The sequence below is a fragment of the Hermetia illucens genome, chromosome 3, assembly GCF_905115235.1.
Source record: "Hermetia illucens chromosome 3, iHerIll2.2.curated.20191125, whole genome shotgun sequence".
NCBI lineage: Eukaryota > Metazoa > Arthropoda > Insecta > Diptera > Stratiomyidae > Hermetia > Hermetia illucens.
The window spans coordinates 153,753,012-153,770,591 of NC_051851.1; the positions used below are offsets into that span (position 1 = coordinate 153,753,012).

The 17,580-nt window shown below is 46.7% G+C and overlaps 1 protein-coding gene across 5 annotated transcripts in view; it reads left to right on the forward strand.

Moving 5' to 3' along the window:
- Positions 1-1,009: 1,009 nt before the first annotated feature.
- LOC119652225 (kinesin-like protein KIF21A) overlaps positions 1,010-17,580 on the forward strand; it is a 195,176-nt gene continuing 178,605 nt past the window's right edge. For 3 of the 5 annotated variants that reach the window (XM_038056179.1, XM_038056178.1, XM_038056181.1), the window contains exon 1: positions 1,013-2,219. The gene's annotated coding sequence lies outside the window, so the exon portion shown is untranslated. Of the gene's footprint in view, positions 2,220-17,580 lie in introns of all 5 variants that reach the window. The other 2 variants (XR_005249520.1, XM_038056180.1) reach the window with 2 other exon arrangements.

Sequence of the window (17,580 nt, forward strand, 5' to 3'; positions counted from 1 at the left end):
CTGGCCCGACCCCTCGCCAAAATGACAACCATATTCTAGGTGGAGATATGTACCTTTTAATTGGCAGCAGAAGAATGTTTGTGACAAAAAATTGAGGGGTCGCACCATTCGAATCTGTTCCGACAGTCGGGTGGCATTATCAGCGCTAAACAGCAACGACATATCAAGCCAGTTAGTGTGGAGTTGTCATCATGTGCTGCTGAAACTTGGCCGACTGAACGAAACATTCCGGATTTGGGTCCCGGGGGACTCAAAGATCGCTGGGAATGAGGAGGCTGACACACTGGCTTGCCGAGGGTCCACAATGGTGGGGCCAGAACCAGCTTTTGGCATCCGGCACCCACTGTCAAGTCTATTCTGAAGGGTGAAATTGCAAGGATTCACTCAGCCGAGTGGAGAAATTTGAACTTTTGTAGGGGAAAATCTTTGCGAAGGAACCTGGGCTCGCAGGAGCGGTATTTTTGTTCCCCGGAAGTGGGAGATGAAAACCCTGGTAGGGCTTTGTGGTGGTGATTCTGACTATGTGCAGCTAACTTGAGGAGGAGGAGAACACGACCCTGAACTTTTTAGCTGCCCGGACTCCACAGATCTCAGACGAAGACACCTTGGTAAGGTTTTCTTCAATGAAGAATCTGCACACTGTCTGCCTCTGGAGAATGCTCTCAGATTCGCTAAAGCCTGCGATCGCCGTAGGCGGAAAGCCATTGAGTAGGCGATTTACGGGGATAGTACAATGGCCCGAGTGCCCTGAGCTGCGGCTCCGACCACGGACATGAATTTTGTTAAAGCACCATTTTTCCGAACAAGCTTGGTAGACGGCGTTATTAACGGCTAATATACCAAGCTGAGGCTGTTTTTTTCCTACGGGTAAACGGAAAACATCAAAAACAATTTTACTTACTCTTCAGTTTGTTTTGATTTCTTTTTCTCCAAACGGTAAGTTTCCTTCTTATTCACTTTGTAAATTCAAAATTCAGCACCGGAAATCCGTCTGTTTACTAGCAAAGATTCAAACCGAGCCCATTTACATCCACTCTCCACATGTAGTCAGTTGTCAGACCAATTGGAACCGGTGCGGCGAATTGGAGCCCATGGTGAGCTGCTGCCACAAAACAGAGTTCTCCCTAGCATTGCGCAGTCAGCTGTGATCGCGTATGGAGTTGCGGCTGTTCGGCGTTCCGGTCCCAGTTGCATTTCACCTTGGAGAGCGTCCCTGCCACGAACAGCAACAAACTTGACATTGTCAATCCTCCGTTTCCTGACCGGTTGTAACGCGAGTTTCCGACTGACATCCGATTTCCGGTGAATTCCTCTTCCTTTTCACGTGTATTCATTGCCTCAGTTTCGCGCCGCTTCCGCATTACAACCTCCGAGCCGAGGTGATCGCTGCCAGCCCAGAAAAGTCTGAAAATCAATTCGCGTTTTTTCCTTTCGCCACAACCGCGGCGCCCAAGTTGCGAAAATTATCGATTGGCAATCGGCGACTGCACGACGGCTCCGCGGGCTCCAACCGACCGCAAGACGAGACGACCTGGCGACGGCGGCCGACGGACGGTGTACTCCGCTTGATGAATGAATAGGCGCGCGAGCGGGACAGCCGCCGTGCGCTTACCTGCGCGGAAACGGGACGCCCGATGCGGGCCTACTACCTTATTGTGATCCGTGCGTAGTGTGTGTGCAGAAGTTTTTGTTTGACAGCCGAGGCGGAAGGAAAGTGACATTTGTGCAGTTGCCGCACGTCAAAGCGCTCCGCAGTCACTCAGTCGTCGGCTGTGTGCTGAGTAAAAAGAAAATCAGAAAAATCCAAAAAAAAACAAATTTTTTTTACGGCAACCACAAAGTAATCGGTGAACGGAAAAAATCGGGAAAATTGAGGAGATATTGGGAAGCCTTTCGCGGTGCCACGAAGATTCCGTGATGCAAATTCTGAGTGCGTGATGTGCATTTTATCGCTGCCGTTTTAAAATAGACTCGTCGTCGTCGTCGCTGCGTGTCGGCGGATCTGTGGGCTGACCTGACCCGTGTCGTTGTTTTTTCTTTTCTCCGTGAAAAGCGTGTGTGAAAATTCTTAGCGAGTTCAATAAAAAATTGCAAGAAAATTACAAGTGAATCGCAGGCTCCAATTGGAGACGAATCGAGTGCAGGCGAGCTGCCAGTCAAGCGGGGAGTGTTTTACACGGACCAGGGGAAGAAATTCAGTCCGATCCGGACGAGAAAAGGTGGGTGTTAGATAATAACAGACTCGGCTGGAGATTTGTTGCATTATTTGCATGTCGTGTCGGCGATCAGGCGGCGCGAGATCTCCTTGGCTGCCGTGAATGGGCTCGAGACTCGTCCGCTTGAATGCAATCGCGTACCGCCTACGAAACGCTTCAGAGCACGGCGACTTGATTTGGGGCTGTTTGGCTTAATGGATCGCCTGGTGGGTGTCTGGCGATTGTATTGATTTCGTGCTCATGTTCGCAATTTGCAGAACAACCGTTCCCAGCGGCCAGAGATATCGTTTTGCGTCTAATCTCAAGTGGATTGAAGCCAATAGACCCGGCGCCATCCCTGACCCTCAGACCGATAATTATGCTTTCTTCGCCTCCCATACGGTCCCGTGACGGATGATGGGATCCTCCTCCCCGAGAAGAAATGCTTAATGTCAAATCGATACGATTGCAGTGAGCCGGGACCCGTTCGAGTGGAACCGGAGTGTCCTTGACAGCAAATGGCTTTAATGGCTTGCGTGGTTTCATCACAGAACATGTGTCTCTGCCTTTCACCGGTGCGGAATGTGTGGAGGCATTCTTTCTTTAGAATAATACGACTCAGGGGCTTCATCGTTCTGTTTTTGCGTTTTGCCAATCGATTCCGTGATGGTTGCTTAAACTGTTGGCAATTTGCTTTCATCCTCGTGGCGTCAAATTAGGGGTTTTGGAGGAGGCATGTGTCTCCGTGTTTAGGGGATAAAAAGGTCATAAATTTGTATAAACGACGATAAGGGAAATTTATGGGACAAAGGAGAAGACCGTTGTGTTTCCCTGAATCTCGCTCAAATCAATAAATTTTGGATTCAAGGTAGAGACAACTTTCGTCATTTTTATACCCAAATCGAAATCATCCACTATTTGGCTACAAATTGATAGTCCTTTCTCCCGGAATCACTAGTAATGGATTTTAACCTTGAAACTCATGTGATTTAATGTATTCCAATTGTTGTATTCCTTCATTGTAACTTTGCCTGCTTTCTGTCCAGTTTACACAGTATACTTTTTCCCTTCATCTCGCCATGAAGTTTACCTCCTTCTCATTCCTCCTTTCCTTCAGTTGTTTTTTCTTTGACTGCTAATCGGTTTATTCCGTCGCTTTTTAAGATTTTATGTAAAACAAATCCTTAATAAAGTCGATTTACCGTCTGCCTACCTGTTCTCCTTTTTTTATGTTCATGGATGAATTGGTGCAGCTATATCTTGTAACTACCATGTCCTGAAAGAAATGGGGTCTTAATCTACTCCTCATTAGTGTGGGTTCAGTGGCCCCTCTGCGAGTTATCCAACTATTATTGTCACTTTTTCAGCGACTCTCTCTTTGCGGCCTTTCGATATTATTTTTCCTTTTCAGTAGGATCGATTCTCCTTTTCTCGTACAGAAAGCGTGCCTCAATTGTCCATCGGTATCAATGCCCCAATAACAGGTGCTCCGAGGTAGAGGGGAGGAAGACGGGGCGGCAACCCTGTGGGCTGAACCAAAACCAAGTGGCCGAGGAGAACCTCCAAGTGGTGGCACCGGGAAACGCTGTATCGCATTGGCTTGCCGGCCGTGATGCAGTAGACGAATGCTCCAAGGCCTAGCAAGGGTGATCAGACCCGAGTCTGCACGGGGACTCATCTGAAGTGGCGAAGCCTTACCAGGGGTTACTGGTACCATGGGAACCGAGGTAGCTCCTGGACTCTTATACTTCAGGAGAAATTCTGTCGTATCTGAGTACAGCTCGGTTGTTTGCGGTTGGCCCCCTTGTGGGAGTTTCATGGTGGCTGTGGTTGTGCTCAAGCGAGAAGAGACCTTCGGGCCTCGATGTGGTGTTGCGTATCAACACGGGTGCCGTACTCCATAGTTCGGTAGAGATTTAGGTAATTCTTGCATCCACCAGTATGAATGCTAAGCCATGCACTTGGTATAGACTGGTACCGTTGTTGCGGGGGCTCTGATTGTGGTCACAAAATCAATTCCAAATCCCCAAATCTCTTAAGAGGGCCGTAGGATTAATCCTACGTTAAACAATAAGCCGTCCCGTAAGGGAGGGGGGTTTGGCCACGAGGCTTAGATACTCCCAATGGCTCAAGTGCAGTAGAACACTAGTCTCCTGCTCCAATAACACATACTGCTTCCCCTGAGGTTGTTCTGAAGGCGCTACACACCCTTAGCGCGCCTAAGCGGTAGGCCAAGATTACTCTGCTCCGATTGTTCTCACACGCTAGGGCTTCATCCCAAACTGGTATCGAGTATAATCGTGTAGAGCAAACCACACTGGCCATAAGTAATTTGCGACTGTATCTTTATCCTCTAATCTTATTGCCACTTTCTCGCAGGCGTCGTCCAGGTGTCCCTTGAAATTGATTTTGGTGTCAATCATCACCCCCAGATATTTGATAACCGGCTTTGAAGTGATGATGTGGCAACCAACACGAATACTAATCGTATTTATTTTCCTATGGTTGGTAATCAAGATCACTTCCGTTTTTTGTTCCGTAAGGTGAATCTGAAACCATCTCCAGCCACGCTTTTATGGCGCTAATGGTTTCGTTAGTGTACGGTCCAAATAGATTATCTGCGAAACCGATTATCGTGGTCTTCTTTAGCATGAGAAGGACAAAGACCCATTATACATCACAGGAGAGGACCCAACACTGGACTCTGTGGTACTCCTGCTGTGGCGGTGTACTGCTTGGGTCCCTCATTCGTATCGTACCAAAGTGTCCATTTCGAAGAGCTTAGTGAAATAACTAAGGACATCCATTTTAGCCAATAAGCTTTTTATCCACTCCTAACTGGCTGAATTGAACGCATTTTTGTCGTCCAACGTCACCAGCACAGGCTTGTTGAAATCCAAATTGTCGGGGCCATCTTTATACTCTATAAAAGGAAGAAGTTCATTGTAGATGGTCCTTTTCAGCATCTTTCCTACCGTGTCGATAAGGCAAATCAGGCGGATGGTTGATGATGGGCGTACCGGTTGCTTATTGGGCTTCGGCTTGGTCTTTACAGCGAGTTTAAGAACTCTATTGGAAACAGCATCCAAACCGCGGGCTTTATTATTACCGATTCTCCGGCAAATCTTTGCAAGTCCCTCCTCAATTATCGCAGGTATGGTGTAGACATTCAAAGCTTATTTATGCTTTTTGCGCTCCCCATTATTTATAATGATATCAAGCAGAAGATGCGTACAGGTTAGTTGTTGTGTTCGCCCTCTCATCTTCTTCATAACCACCCTGTACGCTAGGTTTTGGTCCGCCTCTGCGCTAAGTTTCTTGAAGCATTCTTGCTCGCTGGTCCGTGAAGTTTCGCATATACTTGTCGTTTCTCATCGGAGTCTGGTCTGCTTCTAGTTGGTTGGCAGATCCTTCTAGCTCGAAAACATGCAGGCCGCAACTTCGCACTTCGCTGCATCAATAATTTTACTGCCTATTTGCGAAGACTCGCCGCCTCGGCATGGCATCGTCGCATGCTTTCATTATGCGTCTCATAATTTGCTCTATCTTTTCTGAAGCGACATCACAGAGATGTGGCCTTCCAATAGCGGACCAGCTCTGATTTCCAGTTCCGCGGGAACGCACATTGCCGCATGGCCCATATTCGATGTAGAGGGAAATTGCCTGGTGGTCGCTATGAGTATAATGCTTTCTGACAAACCATTCTCCTCGCCTCAGATCGACTATTGAGCCCGACCCTGTCGCAGGAAAGGTGGATACTTTTCTCGTATTTGCAAGCACCAAGTCTGGCTCTGCGAAATCCTCGAACAGGATACGGCCCCTGGTGTTCGTAGTTCAATTGCCCCAATCCACAGCTCACGCGATGATAACACCTCCTATGATTTTGGGGTATCGACTTCTTGCATCCGAAATCATCATACTTAGTATTTCTTTGAATTTTGTTATCGTCGCGCTTGGTGGAGAATAGTAACTATATATGTGTAACCAACTATTTTTGCCAGACGAATCCAAATTCTGGAAGTTCCATCACTTACATATGTAGCCCAAACACCACTCTTATTGTTGCGATAAAGCACGCTGATTATGCAGCTTCGATTGCCTTCTCATAGATGGTCGGTGAGGGTAGGTTTTGTGCTGCCTCGCGGTGGTTGAAGTTGGTTTGTATCAACATCTTTTCTTTACTGTATCCAAGGCTCAGTGTTTAGGAACACTGGGCATCTGCTGCTGCCCGCAGCGAAATGATAATCAATTTGAACCGTAATCTTCTTTTACGGATGGAGGAGAGGAGGTTGTAAATGCCTTTAATCGAGCCGGGGCACACAGCCGTCGATCTCGACGGATAGTGCTCCTCATAACGCTTGATGTCAGAAATGCCTTCAATTCCGTAAGATGGACAGATATGCTACGCACACTAGAGAACTCCTTTCACGTGCCAAGCTATCTCTTGCGGATATTGGGGGATTATCTGAAAGACCGCTCCCTGCTCTATGAGACGGTAGAGGGCCAGAGGAGGATGGAAATCACGTCGGGAGTAGCACAGGGATCCATCCTAAGGCCGGACCTCTGGAACGCTTCCTACGATAGTCTGCTGAGACTCGATATGACCGAAGAGTCGCGCCTGGTCGGTTATGCAGACGACGTTGCGGCACTTGTTGCCGGACGCACTGTTGAACAGGCGCAAAGCGGGTAAGCGGATGGATGACTGCTCACGGTTTCAACCTTGCGCTGGAAAAAACTGAAGTAGTCATCCTGACCAGAAGGAGAATCCCGACCTTGCGTCCCATATCGATCGGCGAGTTGACTATAGAGTCAAAACTAACGATTAAATACCTTGGTGTAATGCTCGACTCGAAGATGAGCTTCTTCGAGCAAATCAAAGCAGCAGCGGACAGGGCTGCAGCTGGAGTCGCGGCCTTGAGTCGGCTAATGGCGAATGTCGGGGGCCCTATATCAACTAGGAGACGTCTGCTCATGGGAGCAACGCAGTCCGTTCTTCTCTATTGTGCGAAGGTATGGGCTGATGCCCTTGACAAGGAGGTGCAACGTAAACGCTTCGCTCAAGTGCAGAGGCGGGGAGCTTTGCGAGTGGCGTCTGCTTATCGCATCGTCTCCGAACCGGTTGTGATGGTGATTGCGGGAGTGATCCCCGTTGCCCTCCTTGCCAAGGAGCGCAAAGCTATCTATCGCCGTAAGGGCGAAAACTTAAGAGAAGTGGTTGCCCGTGAAGAACGTCAGCGCACCCTTAGCGATTGGCAACTTTCTTGGCAAAATGAGCCAAGGGGCAAGTGGACTGCGCGGCTCATCGACAAATTAGACCCATGGTTGAACAGAAAGCACGGTGAGATTGATTACTTCCTTACCCAACTTCTAAGTGGGCATGGGGGTTTTCAGTCTTACTTGTACAGGATTGGGAAGGCGCGATCTCCTGATTGTGTGTTCTGCAATAGAGTGGCGGATGACGCTGAACACACTTTTTTCTCTTGCGAGAGGTGGGACGGCCTGTGCGTAAATGCATTCACCTACCCTACTCCCAAAAAAAAAAAATCCTCTTTTACGTGTCGCACTTTTTTTCCGCCAAATTTGGTTGATGCTTCCTTGGTTTCTTTTTGGAGCTTGACCTTCCTTGGAGATGGCTTCGCTGTGCCCAAGATTTTAGTCACTTTGTTGGCCTTCCCCTGCGCCGTTGAGAAGCCTTTTTGCCTTTTCGCGTCCTGTGATAATAAAAAAGAATGGTTCGCTTCGTTTCTACTTCTCTTTTTACGCTTGCCGTCCTATGGATTTGGAGGGGACGTCATTTGTGCTGCTTGAGTGACGCTTGCCTTCTTCACAAAGGGCTCTGACCATGATAGCCTAGTACACATTGTGTTTTTCGCTTATAAATTCGGACAACTCTATAATTTTCCCTCCGAGTAGGGTGAATGATGATTCGCCCGTATTCTGACACTGTTCCTTTCCATATTTATTAGCCTTCCGGGGGTTTCCTTGATTTCCTTCCTTCACCAATGTTGACTTCGGGGAGATTGCAGGATTGTCGAGCTTCTCCTAAATGGTTCAAACGCTAGTTTTTGAGACATCCTCCGGCCAGCTTTAGTCATCCCACTGTGAGCTGATGAATGACCCGTGTGTGAATCACTTTTCCGTGTTTTTGAAACTGGTGTTCTCGGGAATGAGGTGCTCCTCTTAAATGCCTTTTTCTCCAGACTATTTGTAGTATTCGATGCAGCGGTGGCCAAGTAATTCACCATCGAGGCACTGCAGTCAAGAGATATCGACGGTCGGGAGCCTGCTTGCTGACTCTCAAAAGCCGCCCGTACTGGGGTTCCGCGCAAGACTGTCTGTCTGTCGCACGAATTTTTCTCAGAAACCGATATACCGATTGACCCACCAAATTTGGTGGGAAGGTGGGAACTGTGAATGCCAACGCATACATATATCGTTCTGTCTTGAATTTAAGGGGGTCTCCATACACATAGGAAAAACATAAAGCTTTTCATACCTGAAGCGTCTAGCTTTCGGTTTCTCGACTTGTTTGTATTTTTTCCTTCTTTTTACCCTTTTTAAGGTTTTGTGTGAAACAAAACCTCATAAAAATCGGTTCAATGTCCGTCTGTTTGTCTGTCACACCCGATTTCTCCCGAAACTGTAGGACCGATTGTTACGAAATTTGGTGAGAAAATGTGGCCTGTGTGTCCCTTTACTTGCAGCCAGTGGTGCCATTTTGTGTTGATTTTGAAGGGGGCTCTCCATACATGCGAAAGAGGGTTCCAAAATTTGTTTTCACAGAATATGGCCATGTGGGATATCAAATGAAAGGGCTCGACTATTACTTTTCGAAATTGATATTATTTCTTATTTCTATTATTAGGTGAAATATAGGGGAGTGAGGGCTCAATGTGTGCCCCAAAAAGGGAAACAGGACTCGTTCAGTCACAGTGCATCTCTATAAAATCTAGACTCATCTCAAAATATATCCTGTTTCGATATCTTGACACGCTGGATGGTGATTCGAAAGCCTCCCGATTGTATCAAGATTTGTATGACGCTCAAAGGGCTCCGATTTCTGTGTCATACAAAACACTAGTCAACCACACATGATCATGACGGAACCTTAAAGCTGCTACGGAGCTTAGAAATTTTCAGAGAAGTGAGAGATACTGTCTATTCATACAGAGCCTTCTTGGATATGTTTCACTGGCTTTTGAACGGTAGTTCCGTCACTAAGAACAAGTCTCTGGTGGACAGAGGGAAAAGGTTTGATCCTTTTGCTGAACTTTGTGCCCTGAAAACTTACCCGGCCTGCATGTTAAGCTCTGCTGGAGTACCAGGGCATAAATTCTTTAATCATGCAGCATAAGTTTAATAAGTGGAAAGCTACTAAGCCTCTTCTTTCGTTAAGGGTCTTTAACTCTACTCAGTCTTGGCCATTATTCGGGGCCACTGCCATCTTGCAATGATCTATTTGAATAATTAATTATGACTTGCGAAACCATTTTCTACCTGGCGCTTTGGCTTCACTAGAACAGTTAGTCATCGAGAGCACCCTTATTTTAGTAATCGGTCACTCACCTTGCATTCATTATGGCATCAATTAAATCCACAAATGCTACTATTCTTTGAAGTCTTTCAAAGTTCCCAGTAATGCCCGGTTTCATAACACAATCGAAACCAAACAATAGAGAAAAAGTCAACACTTTGCACCGTCGACAGTCGGTCTACCAATTCCCAGGCAACATTAAGCCATTAACTATTATGCAAATTTTTTTTCTTTGCTTTTACTCCATCAACACCGAATAACCATTGACTGCGTGGTGCGTGCTAAACGATTTGGAGGCCTCGTCGAGCACGTGACATGGAATTCAATGAAAATCATTTAAACCATCTCCGCCTTCCAGGGGTAATGATCAACTTTTCGAACGGAAGATGGTCCGTGCTGCGCTCAATGACTGTATTTTCATTCATAAAGTGAAAATTGTTTTATTTTGCGGATTATGTTGGATGTGTTATGGGCGAGTATGCCCTGAGCCATGTCTCAGATTTTTCAAGATAGCCAGGTAGATGGATTAGGCTCAAGGGGAGCTGACTTTTCTTGCTGAGCTCGCCCACGTCCAGATGTGCCTCTTGGACTCTTTAAACAAAAGGTAGAACAAGGTATCGCAGAATTGAGGTTCAGACGGACGCTGCACTCAGATCGAGTGCTCCGTCAACTCCTCCAGATGTGGAAATAAATCAAATAAAGAGCAAAAAAGGAAGAGACAAGAATAATTCCCACGCGAATGTAGCGTTTCCTGTTCTTTGGGTTGCACGGTTTTTGTGCCACATTACAGCATGTTCAATCCGCATGAGCTTCCTAGGGTACGCGTCTGTGAAATCGAAATCTGGGTAAAGCCTTGTTTGACCCGCATAAACGGCTCCGAAAAATGGGTGTGCGCTTTGAGACTAATTGGGTTGAAATTTTAGGTCGGAAGTGAATGAAGTCTGGAAGTAATGCGACTCAGCTTCGAATGTTTCATGGAGTATCTTTTTGTGTAGAGATTCTGTTGGGAACATCCACCTCAGACGTATGTGTACCCTCAGTAGCTGGTTTGTGCGCATGAGAACTCCACATTTAGCTGATGTTATGTCTTGTACTGATCACCTGAAGAAGACCAGTTTCTTGAACTTATTGTTGCTGCTGGTTATGGCATTTAACGACAATAGCGCGGCGTTGGTACAGGCGAAATATGTTACGTTCAGCTTGAATTGGTGTTACATCGAATTGCAATTATGCCTGCTTGTGGTCGATTGTTCTTTGGCAAACCATTTACGAGTTGAAGCATGCCTTTTCAGTTTTTTTGCTATCAGTGGGAAAGATTTCTAGTTTGACTAGAAAAAAAATCATACGCTTGGCTGCAGGATGTTACATGAATATATTTTTTTCTTTTACGAGGTGAATGGTCTGTAGAAATCGATATAGTACAAGGTCCAAGACGATCTATAGCAAAGAGACCAATAGCGAGATAAATTGATTTATTCGCGGATGTTTTAGCATCCCATTTGAATCGTGCAGCGGATATTTCCGACCCTAAGCCCCTCAGAGACCCCAGGAGGATCGACTGGAGAAAGTTTGGTCAAGTAATTAAGAACGAACTCTTCGGTTCTGACTATTGTCAGAACATTGAAAGCACCAGTGAATCCGCGAGGCTCAGTAAAATTCCCTGCAAGGAACATAAGAACTCATCCTTTCTTGAAAAGTCTGAAAGTTCCTGGACGGAATCCTCTAGTGAAACCTTGGAGCTTGTTGTTCAAACACACTTCCTCGTCAGGGAGGAGGACTGTGAGTCAGAGCATTGCTTGGAGGGTTTGAGGCCACTCCAGCTGTGCGAGACTATCAAATCGATAATTACCGAGGATAAGATCGGCTGGACTAACAGCTTCTCCGCATATAAATCTCCAGGCCCAGATGGCATAATGCCAGGTATGCTACAGAAGCAGCAGGAAAGGGTTCTGCAGTGGCTTGCTGAGATTTACCGGAGTTGCATCTCTTTAAGATATGTACCACAGTCCTGGAGACGCGCACGAGTGGTTTTCATACCGAAAGCGGGCAGGCACGGTCATGAGTCGGCGAACGACTTTTGGCCAATTAGCCTGACTTCTTTCGTGCTGAAGACCCTAGAGCGCGTCCTGGACATCCACTTAAGGACGATTATGGAGAGAACGCCTTGTTCTAAGTTCAAACATGCCTGCATCAAAGAAAAATCTACCCTACGAAGTAATTGGCACGGTTGAACGGTCACTGCAGTACAAGCAGTATACCTTAGCTGCCTTCTTGGATATAGAGGGAGCTTTCAACAACGTTAGTACCAACGCCATCAAGGAAGCCTTGACCAGTATTGGATTGGAGGGGTATCTTATCCATTGGATTATATCCATGCTTCAATTTTCTTAAGGCGAATTTTGAAGGTTTGCACTCAGCCCTGCCGTCAATCTACTGGGTCCCTCTCCTTTCTCCATTTAAGTGTAACCAAGCACTCAACACTTTCTATACCATTTTATCTGATCTTCTTCCTTGTTACGTTCCCTCCTCTCCAAAGTGCTTATGCTCTTATCCCGTCTGGTTCACCACTGAAGTTCACAAAAAACTACGTCAAAAAGAGACTGTCTTCTAGAAACGATGCTGACTTAGTTTTTTTTTTCAAATCTCTACGTTCCTCGGTCAAATCCTTAATACGTAAGTCCAGAAACGAATATTTGGCCAGTGTGGAACACTCACTAAAGCGTGGGAATCTAAAATCTTTTTGACCCCAGATTCGCAACTTCCGTTGCTCTGCCCAGTTATCTCCTCCGTCCATTAAATTCTCTGGCGTCTTAACTAACTCCCCCCAACTATTTTGTGATTTATTCTGCTGCTACTTTTCGTCAGTCTAGGTTCCCCCTCCTTCCTCTGAATCCCTCCCGATAGTGGATGTAGCCTGCCCCACATCGCCTACAATTCCCCTTCTTAACCCTATCCTTGTCAAGTACCTCATTGGCAAACTTGATGCCAGTGTCAAAACTGGTAAGCCCATCTCACTTCTCCTATCTCTTCTTTTCAACAAAAGCCTCGAAGAGAATCATTTTCCTGGCTTGTGGAAAGAGGTCTCATCATTCCCATACACAAAAGTGGCGATCGTAAGCTTGCCGAGAATTACCGTCTCATTTCTCTCCTCTCCTCTTGTTCCAAAATCCTGGAAAGGTATGTCAGCGACTGGTTGTCCGCCCACTTTGGCCTACACATAGTGAAAGAGCAACACGGTTTCCTTAAACGTAGGTCCACTACCTCGAACCTGCTTGACTTTACCAACTTTTTCGCCAAATGTCTAAGTTCACGGCAAGAAGTGCATACCATTTACACTGATATCGCTAAAGCCTTCGACACTGTAAATCACAAGATACTTCTGCCCAAATTCTCGTCTTTAAACGTTCCCATACCAGTTGTTTTATGGCTTGTCTCTTACCTTTCCAACCGATCCTGTCGCGTCTCTTTTGACGACTATACTTCCCGCTTCTTCTCCCCCTTCCTCTGGCATCCCGCAGGGATCTATTCTGGGTCCTTGTCCCTGTTTGCTCTATGCCGACGACCTTGAGCTGTTTTCCGGACTGTGTTTCCCTTCAATCTAACCTGGACACTCTGGTCCATTGGTTCTCGACTAATGGTTTAGCGCTAAACGTCAGAAAGTGTCACTCTATTTGCTACTTCCTAGACTAATCATCCACTTCCTGCTCCTACTCTCTTAACGAGCATGCCTTATCTTGCTTAAATTCCACTTAAGACCTCGGAGTCACTTTCGACGATAAGCTCCGCTTTGACACCCATTGCCTCGATGTCATCAATCGTGCAGCAAAATTGACAGGTTTTATACTTCGCTCCTCCTCTGATTTTGACTGCATCCAACACTCCTTAGCTGTCTTCAATTCCTTGGTGAGGAATACCCTCGAGTATTGCTCCGTCATCTGGTCACCCTCCCGTAATAGTGATTGTCTTGCCTTTGAAAATGTGCAAGGCAAATTCACCCGTTCCCTCTTCTTTAAGAAAAGCTTCCCTCGTGTGGATTACCCCTCCCGCCTCCGCTTTCTGAACCTTCGCTTCCTACAACAGCGTAGACATTATCTGAATCTATGCACATTTTTTAAACTTTCCTTGGGTCTGATGGACTGCTCCGCCGCTGACGACATCACCTGCCGTTTTGCTTCTTATAACACACGTAGCGCAGACATTTTCAACGTGCCCTTCGCAGAGCTCGAAGTCTACTTTCATTCCCCGATTCCTAGGCTTTGCTGAAATTACAACGCAGAACAGCTTGGTCCTTTTAACTTCTCTACTTTAAGTATTTTTAAACGTAGGATAAGATTTTTGCTTGCTTCGCGTCCTGAGGACAATAATTAATTGGAGTTTTCTCTGTTTGTTGTCCGTTAAACTAAATAAATTAAATACCAGGATAATCCAGTCGGATCTGGGAGGCAACCACTTGATCAGATCTGTGCCCCAGTTTGGCGCCATCTCTCCGGTGCTCTGATTCATAATAATGGACGAAATTTTACGAATATTCGACAGCAGCGGGGTGAAGGTGGGCCGCAAGGAAACTTGAATTCCATCTAACACGGCTGGATGAATAAAGATTGCCTTTTTCCTCTGGGGTTTCCGGCCGAGAATGGTTCTCTGGATGTACACCGCTGTAGTGCGTGCAGCTCTATTATAGGCGGCAGGCTTTGAGCAAAAAATACAATAGGATGAAGCTTAATCGGATTCAAAGAACCGCGTGTGCAGGTGCTCCTGGGGCTCTGCAGTCCTGCCCGGTAGATGCTCTCAATGTACTCCTGCATCTCCTCTCCCTAGACCTCTACATTAAATACTTTACAGTGTGCAGTGCCGTCAGACTACGTGATTCCAGAAGTTGAGCAGCGAAGTCCTACGGTCACAGTAACATCCTAGACGAAGTACTTCGGGAAATCTGGGCATTTCCCACGAACTATGCCACACGCAAGCTGAACTTCACGAGAAATTTTGCTTCCAGCCAGGGCAAAGTGGAAGACCAGCGGTGTGTTGCAAGGTTGTGTGTGTGTGTTTGAGGTGGGGGAGAGGCAAACCCTCTGAGCACTCAGACTTTAGTGGTCCATTGTTCTCCATTCCCTCATCTAACAGAATATCCCGGATTCGTTTGTGGATCGCAGGAATTCCGTTAGTGGATGTGATGCAATCCGCTGCAGTTGGAGCACATCAGCACCAAAAATCTGATGTCTGACGCGTCCGTAGGTGGAGCACTTACATAGAAAATATTCCGTGGGTTTCGCTTCCTCATTACAGGATGGACACGTATCATCTTGGATAATTCCTATTCTGAACATATGCCCAGCTAGTGAATTATGGCCAATCAGAATGCCCACAATACTTCTGCAAGTCTTCCTGCTTTTCGACAGGATAAATTTGCAGTATGTTTGGTTGGTTCTGACAGGAAAATTTTGGCTTCGCCACCTCTCATTATGGGAAGCTTGTTCCCAGCTTTTGATAGCAGCATCAGCCAATGCTACCGACAGCCCAATTACTGGTTTCGGTCCGGGTATGGGGAAAGTTGAAATCTCTTTTGCTAAGGCATCCGAGATTTCATTTCCCTCTATACCACAATGACCAGGTACCCAGAGTAAATCCACTGTATTAAATCTAAAAACAGAATTCCATCAATTATCCAAGTTGCCGCCACACACTTCAGCCGGAAGAATAACCATTTTGGTTTATTTGGATTTACTGAAAGTCCATGCCTGAGACACCAACTGTCAATCAAATCAACGGCGTGTTGTGTATATCTACACATCGTTCTGAGATCTCGACCAATAGCCAGCACAGCCAAGTCATCCACATAAGCTTGAACGTGTATTGACAGATTTTGCAGTTCGCATAGTAGTGAGTCCATCAGCACACTCTACATAAGTGGCGACAGCACCCTACCTTGAGGACAGCCTTTCCTTGGTTCCGTTGTTAGGTAGCGATCAACACCCACTTCAGCACACTACAATCTCGGCACTTTATTAGAGTTTCGTCAACACCATGCTCTCTGGCGGCATCACAGCGCGCACAGTCAAAAGCCCCTTTAATGTCCACGAACAACCCCATCGCGTATTCACTCAGAGTGGCATCCTCTATCTTTGAAACCAAGGAATGAAGAGCAGACTCACAGGACTTTCCACGTTGGTTTTCATTTAGGGAGTGCGAACTTAGTGCCTTCTCTCGAATGTGATGCTCAACCAGTCTCTCCAGACATTTCAGCGAAAATGATGTTCGGCTGGTTTCTGAATCCTGGAAAAATATTTCTTAGAAGTTGCCCTAAGTGCTCTATATCCTCCTTTAGTATCGCAGCTCTCGCCTTTTCATTGGTAACAACTGCTCTCGCAATGTTCCAATTCCCCTTGCAACACCTTCGTGTTGAAGGCTTTGCAGAAATCGCCAATTCACTTCTTCCCACTTCTGAGACCTATTCTCCCGGGTCGTGAACTTCCAAGAGAGTCTGTATAGAATCAACCCAACTTGGCCGATTCATCCTTATTAAGGACTCTGCACAACCTGGAAGTCTTCATTTCACCTTCCAGTTCCTTATAGTATGCTCTAAAAGAGGCTCGTTTCGAACGTTTTACCGGCCTCTTATATTCACGCTGTAAGTTCCGGAAGTTTAGTCAGTCTTCATCTTTATTGCTTTTGCAAGCACGATTTATAAATCCTCTGGTTGATTTTCAGAGTCTTTGCAGTTCTGGGTTCCACCATGGAATCGTTTTACCACGTTGGCCTCGGGAAATAGGACAAATTTCTTCAAAGCCCTCTAAAAGTGTGCGATTTAGAGTGTTCAGTTGATCTTCTATAGCCAACGGAGTCCTTAGTCGCCTAGGGAGCTCAACTTTGTGGCCAAGAAGTTCATTGAACGTCCAATCATGCAACGTTATGACTCGGTATTCTTTACCGATGGATCAAAGATGGACTGTGGAGTCGACCTGTGGTTTTTCTCGAATACACAATGTATCCGAGTCGTATGGTCTCCCAGGTTTCGCCAGTGTAATCCAAGCGGAAGTACCGACGATATTGACACCAAACGGCCATCAACGTTTTATACTCAGCGACCACATCCTCTTGGCTGGTGGGACAGTGCAGAGACGCGCTGAACCGTCTGGACCGAACGCTCAAGTTCACCCTCCTCTGGGTTCCCGGGCATAGGAACATAGAGGGGAATGAGCGGGCTGACGGATTGGTCAAGCGAGGCTCTGCTCTTGGCAGCCCTTCGTTGAATACAATCGGTGTTTCGCTGGCGGCTATCAGGTGCGGCGTCTATTTGCGCTATTTAGCAACCGCGGGCCTTAGATGGCGAGGGCTTACGAGCTGTGCCAAGTCAAGGAGGGTTTGGCTCAGTTATAACCTGGCCCGATCACGAGAGCTCCTGTGCCAGACGCATGCAAATGCATTCAAAATTACGGCAGTCCGTACGGGGCACCATGTCATCAGGCTCAGCATACCCTATAATTTGCATTGCCGGAGCTGCGGAGAAGGAAGGGAAACCCTCATGCACTTCCTCTGCGATTGCCCAGCTCTAGCTAGAGTCAGGCTACGGACACTGGGTAAACCACTCTTTGGGGACCTCAGGGAGATTTCTAGCTGCAGGGCGGGAGAGTTGCTTTCCTTCGTGAATGCTACGGGCTGGCTCTGAAGATCCGAACCGGCTAGAGTCTGCCTCCCTGCTCTCATAGCAGCAATCACAGTCTTAGGAGTTAGTGGCGTCAAAACGGTGTCAAGCGGCCACTGATACCTACCTACCTACCCCTCTCTCCGGCGTTATGTATCTTGTCCAAAAAATCTTATGTAGGATCTAAAAATTGTTTCTTCGGGGTCGTA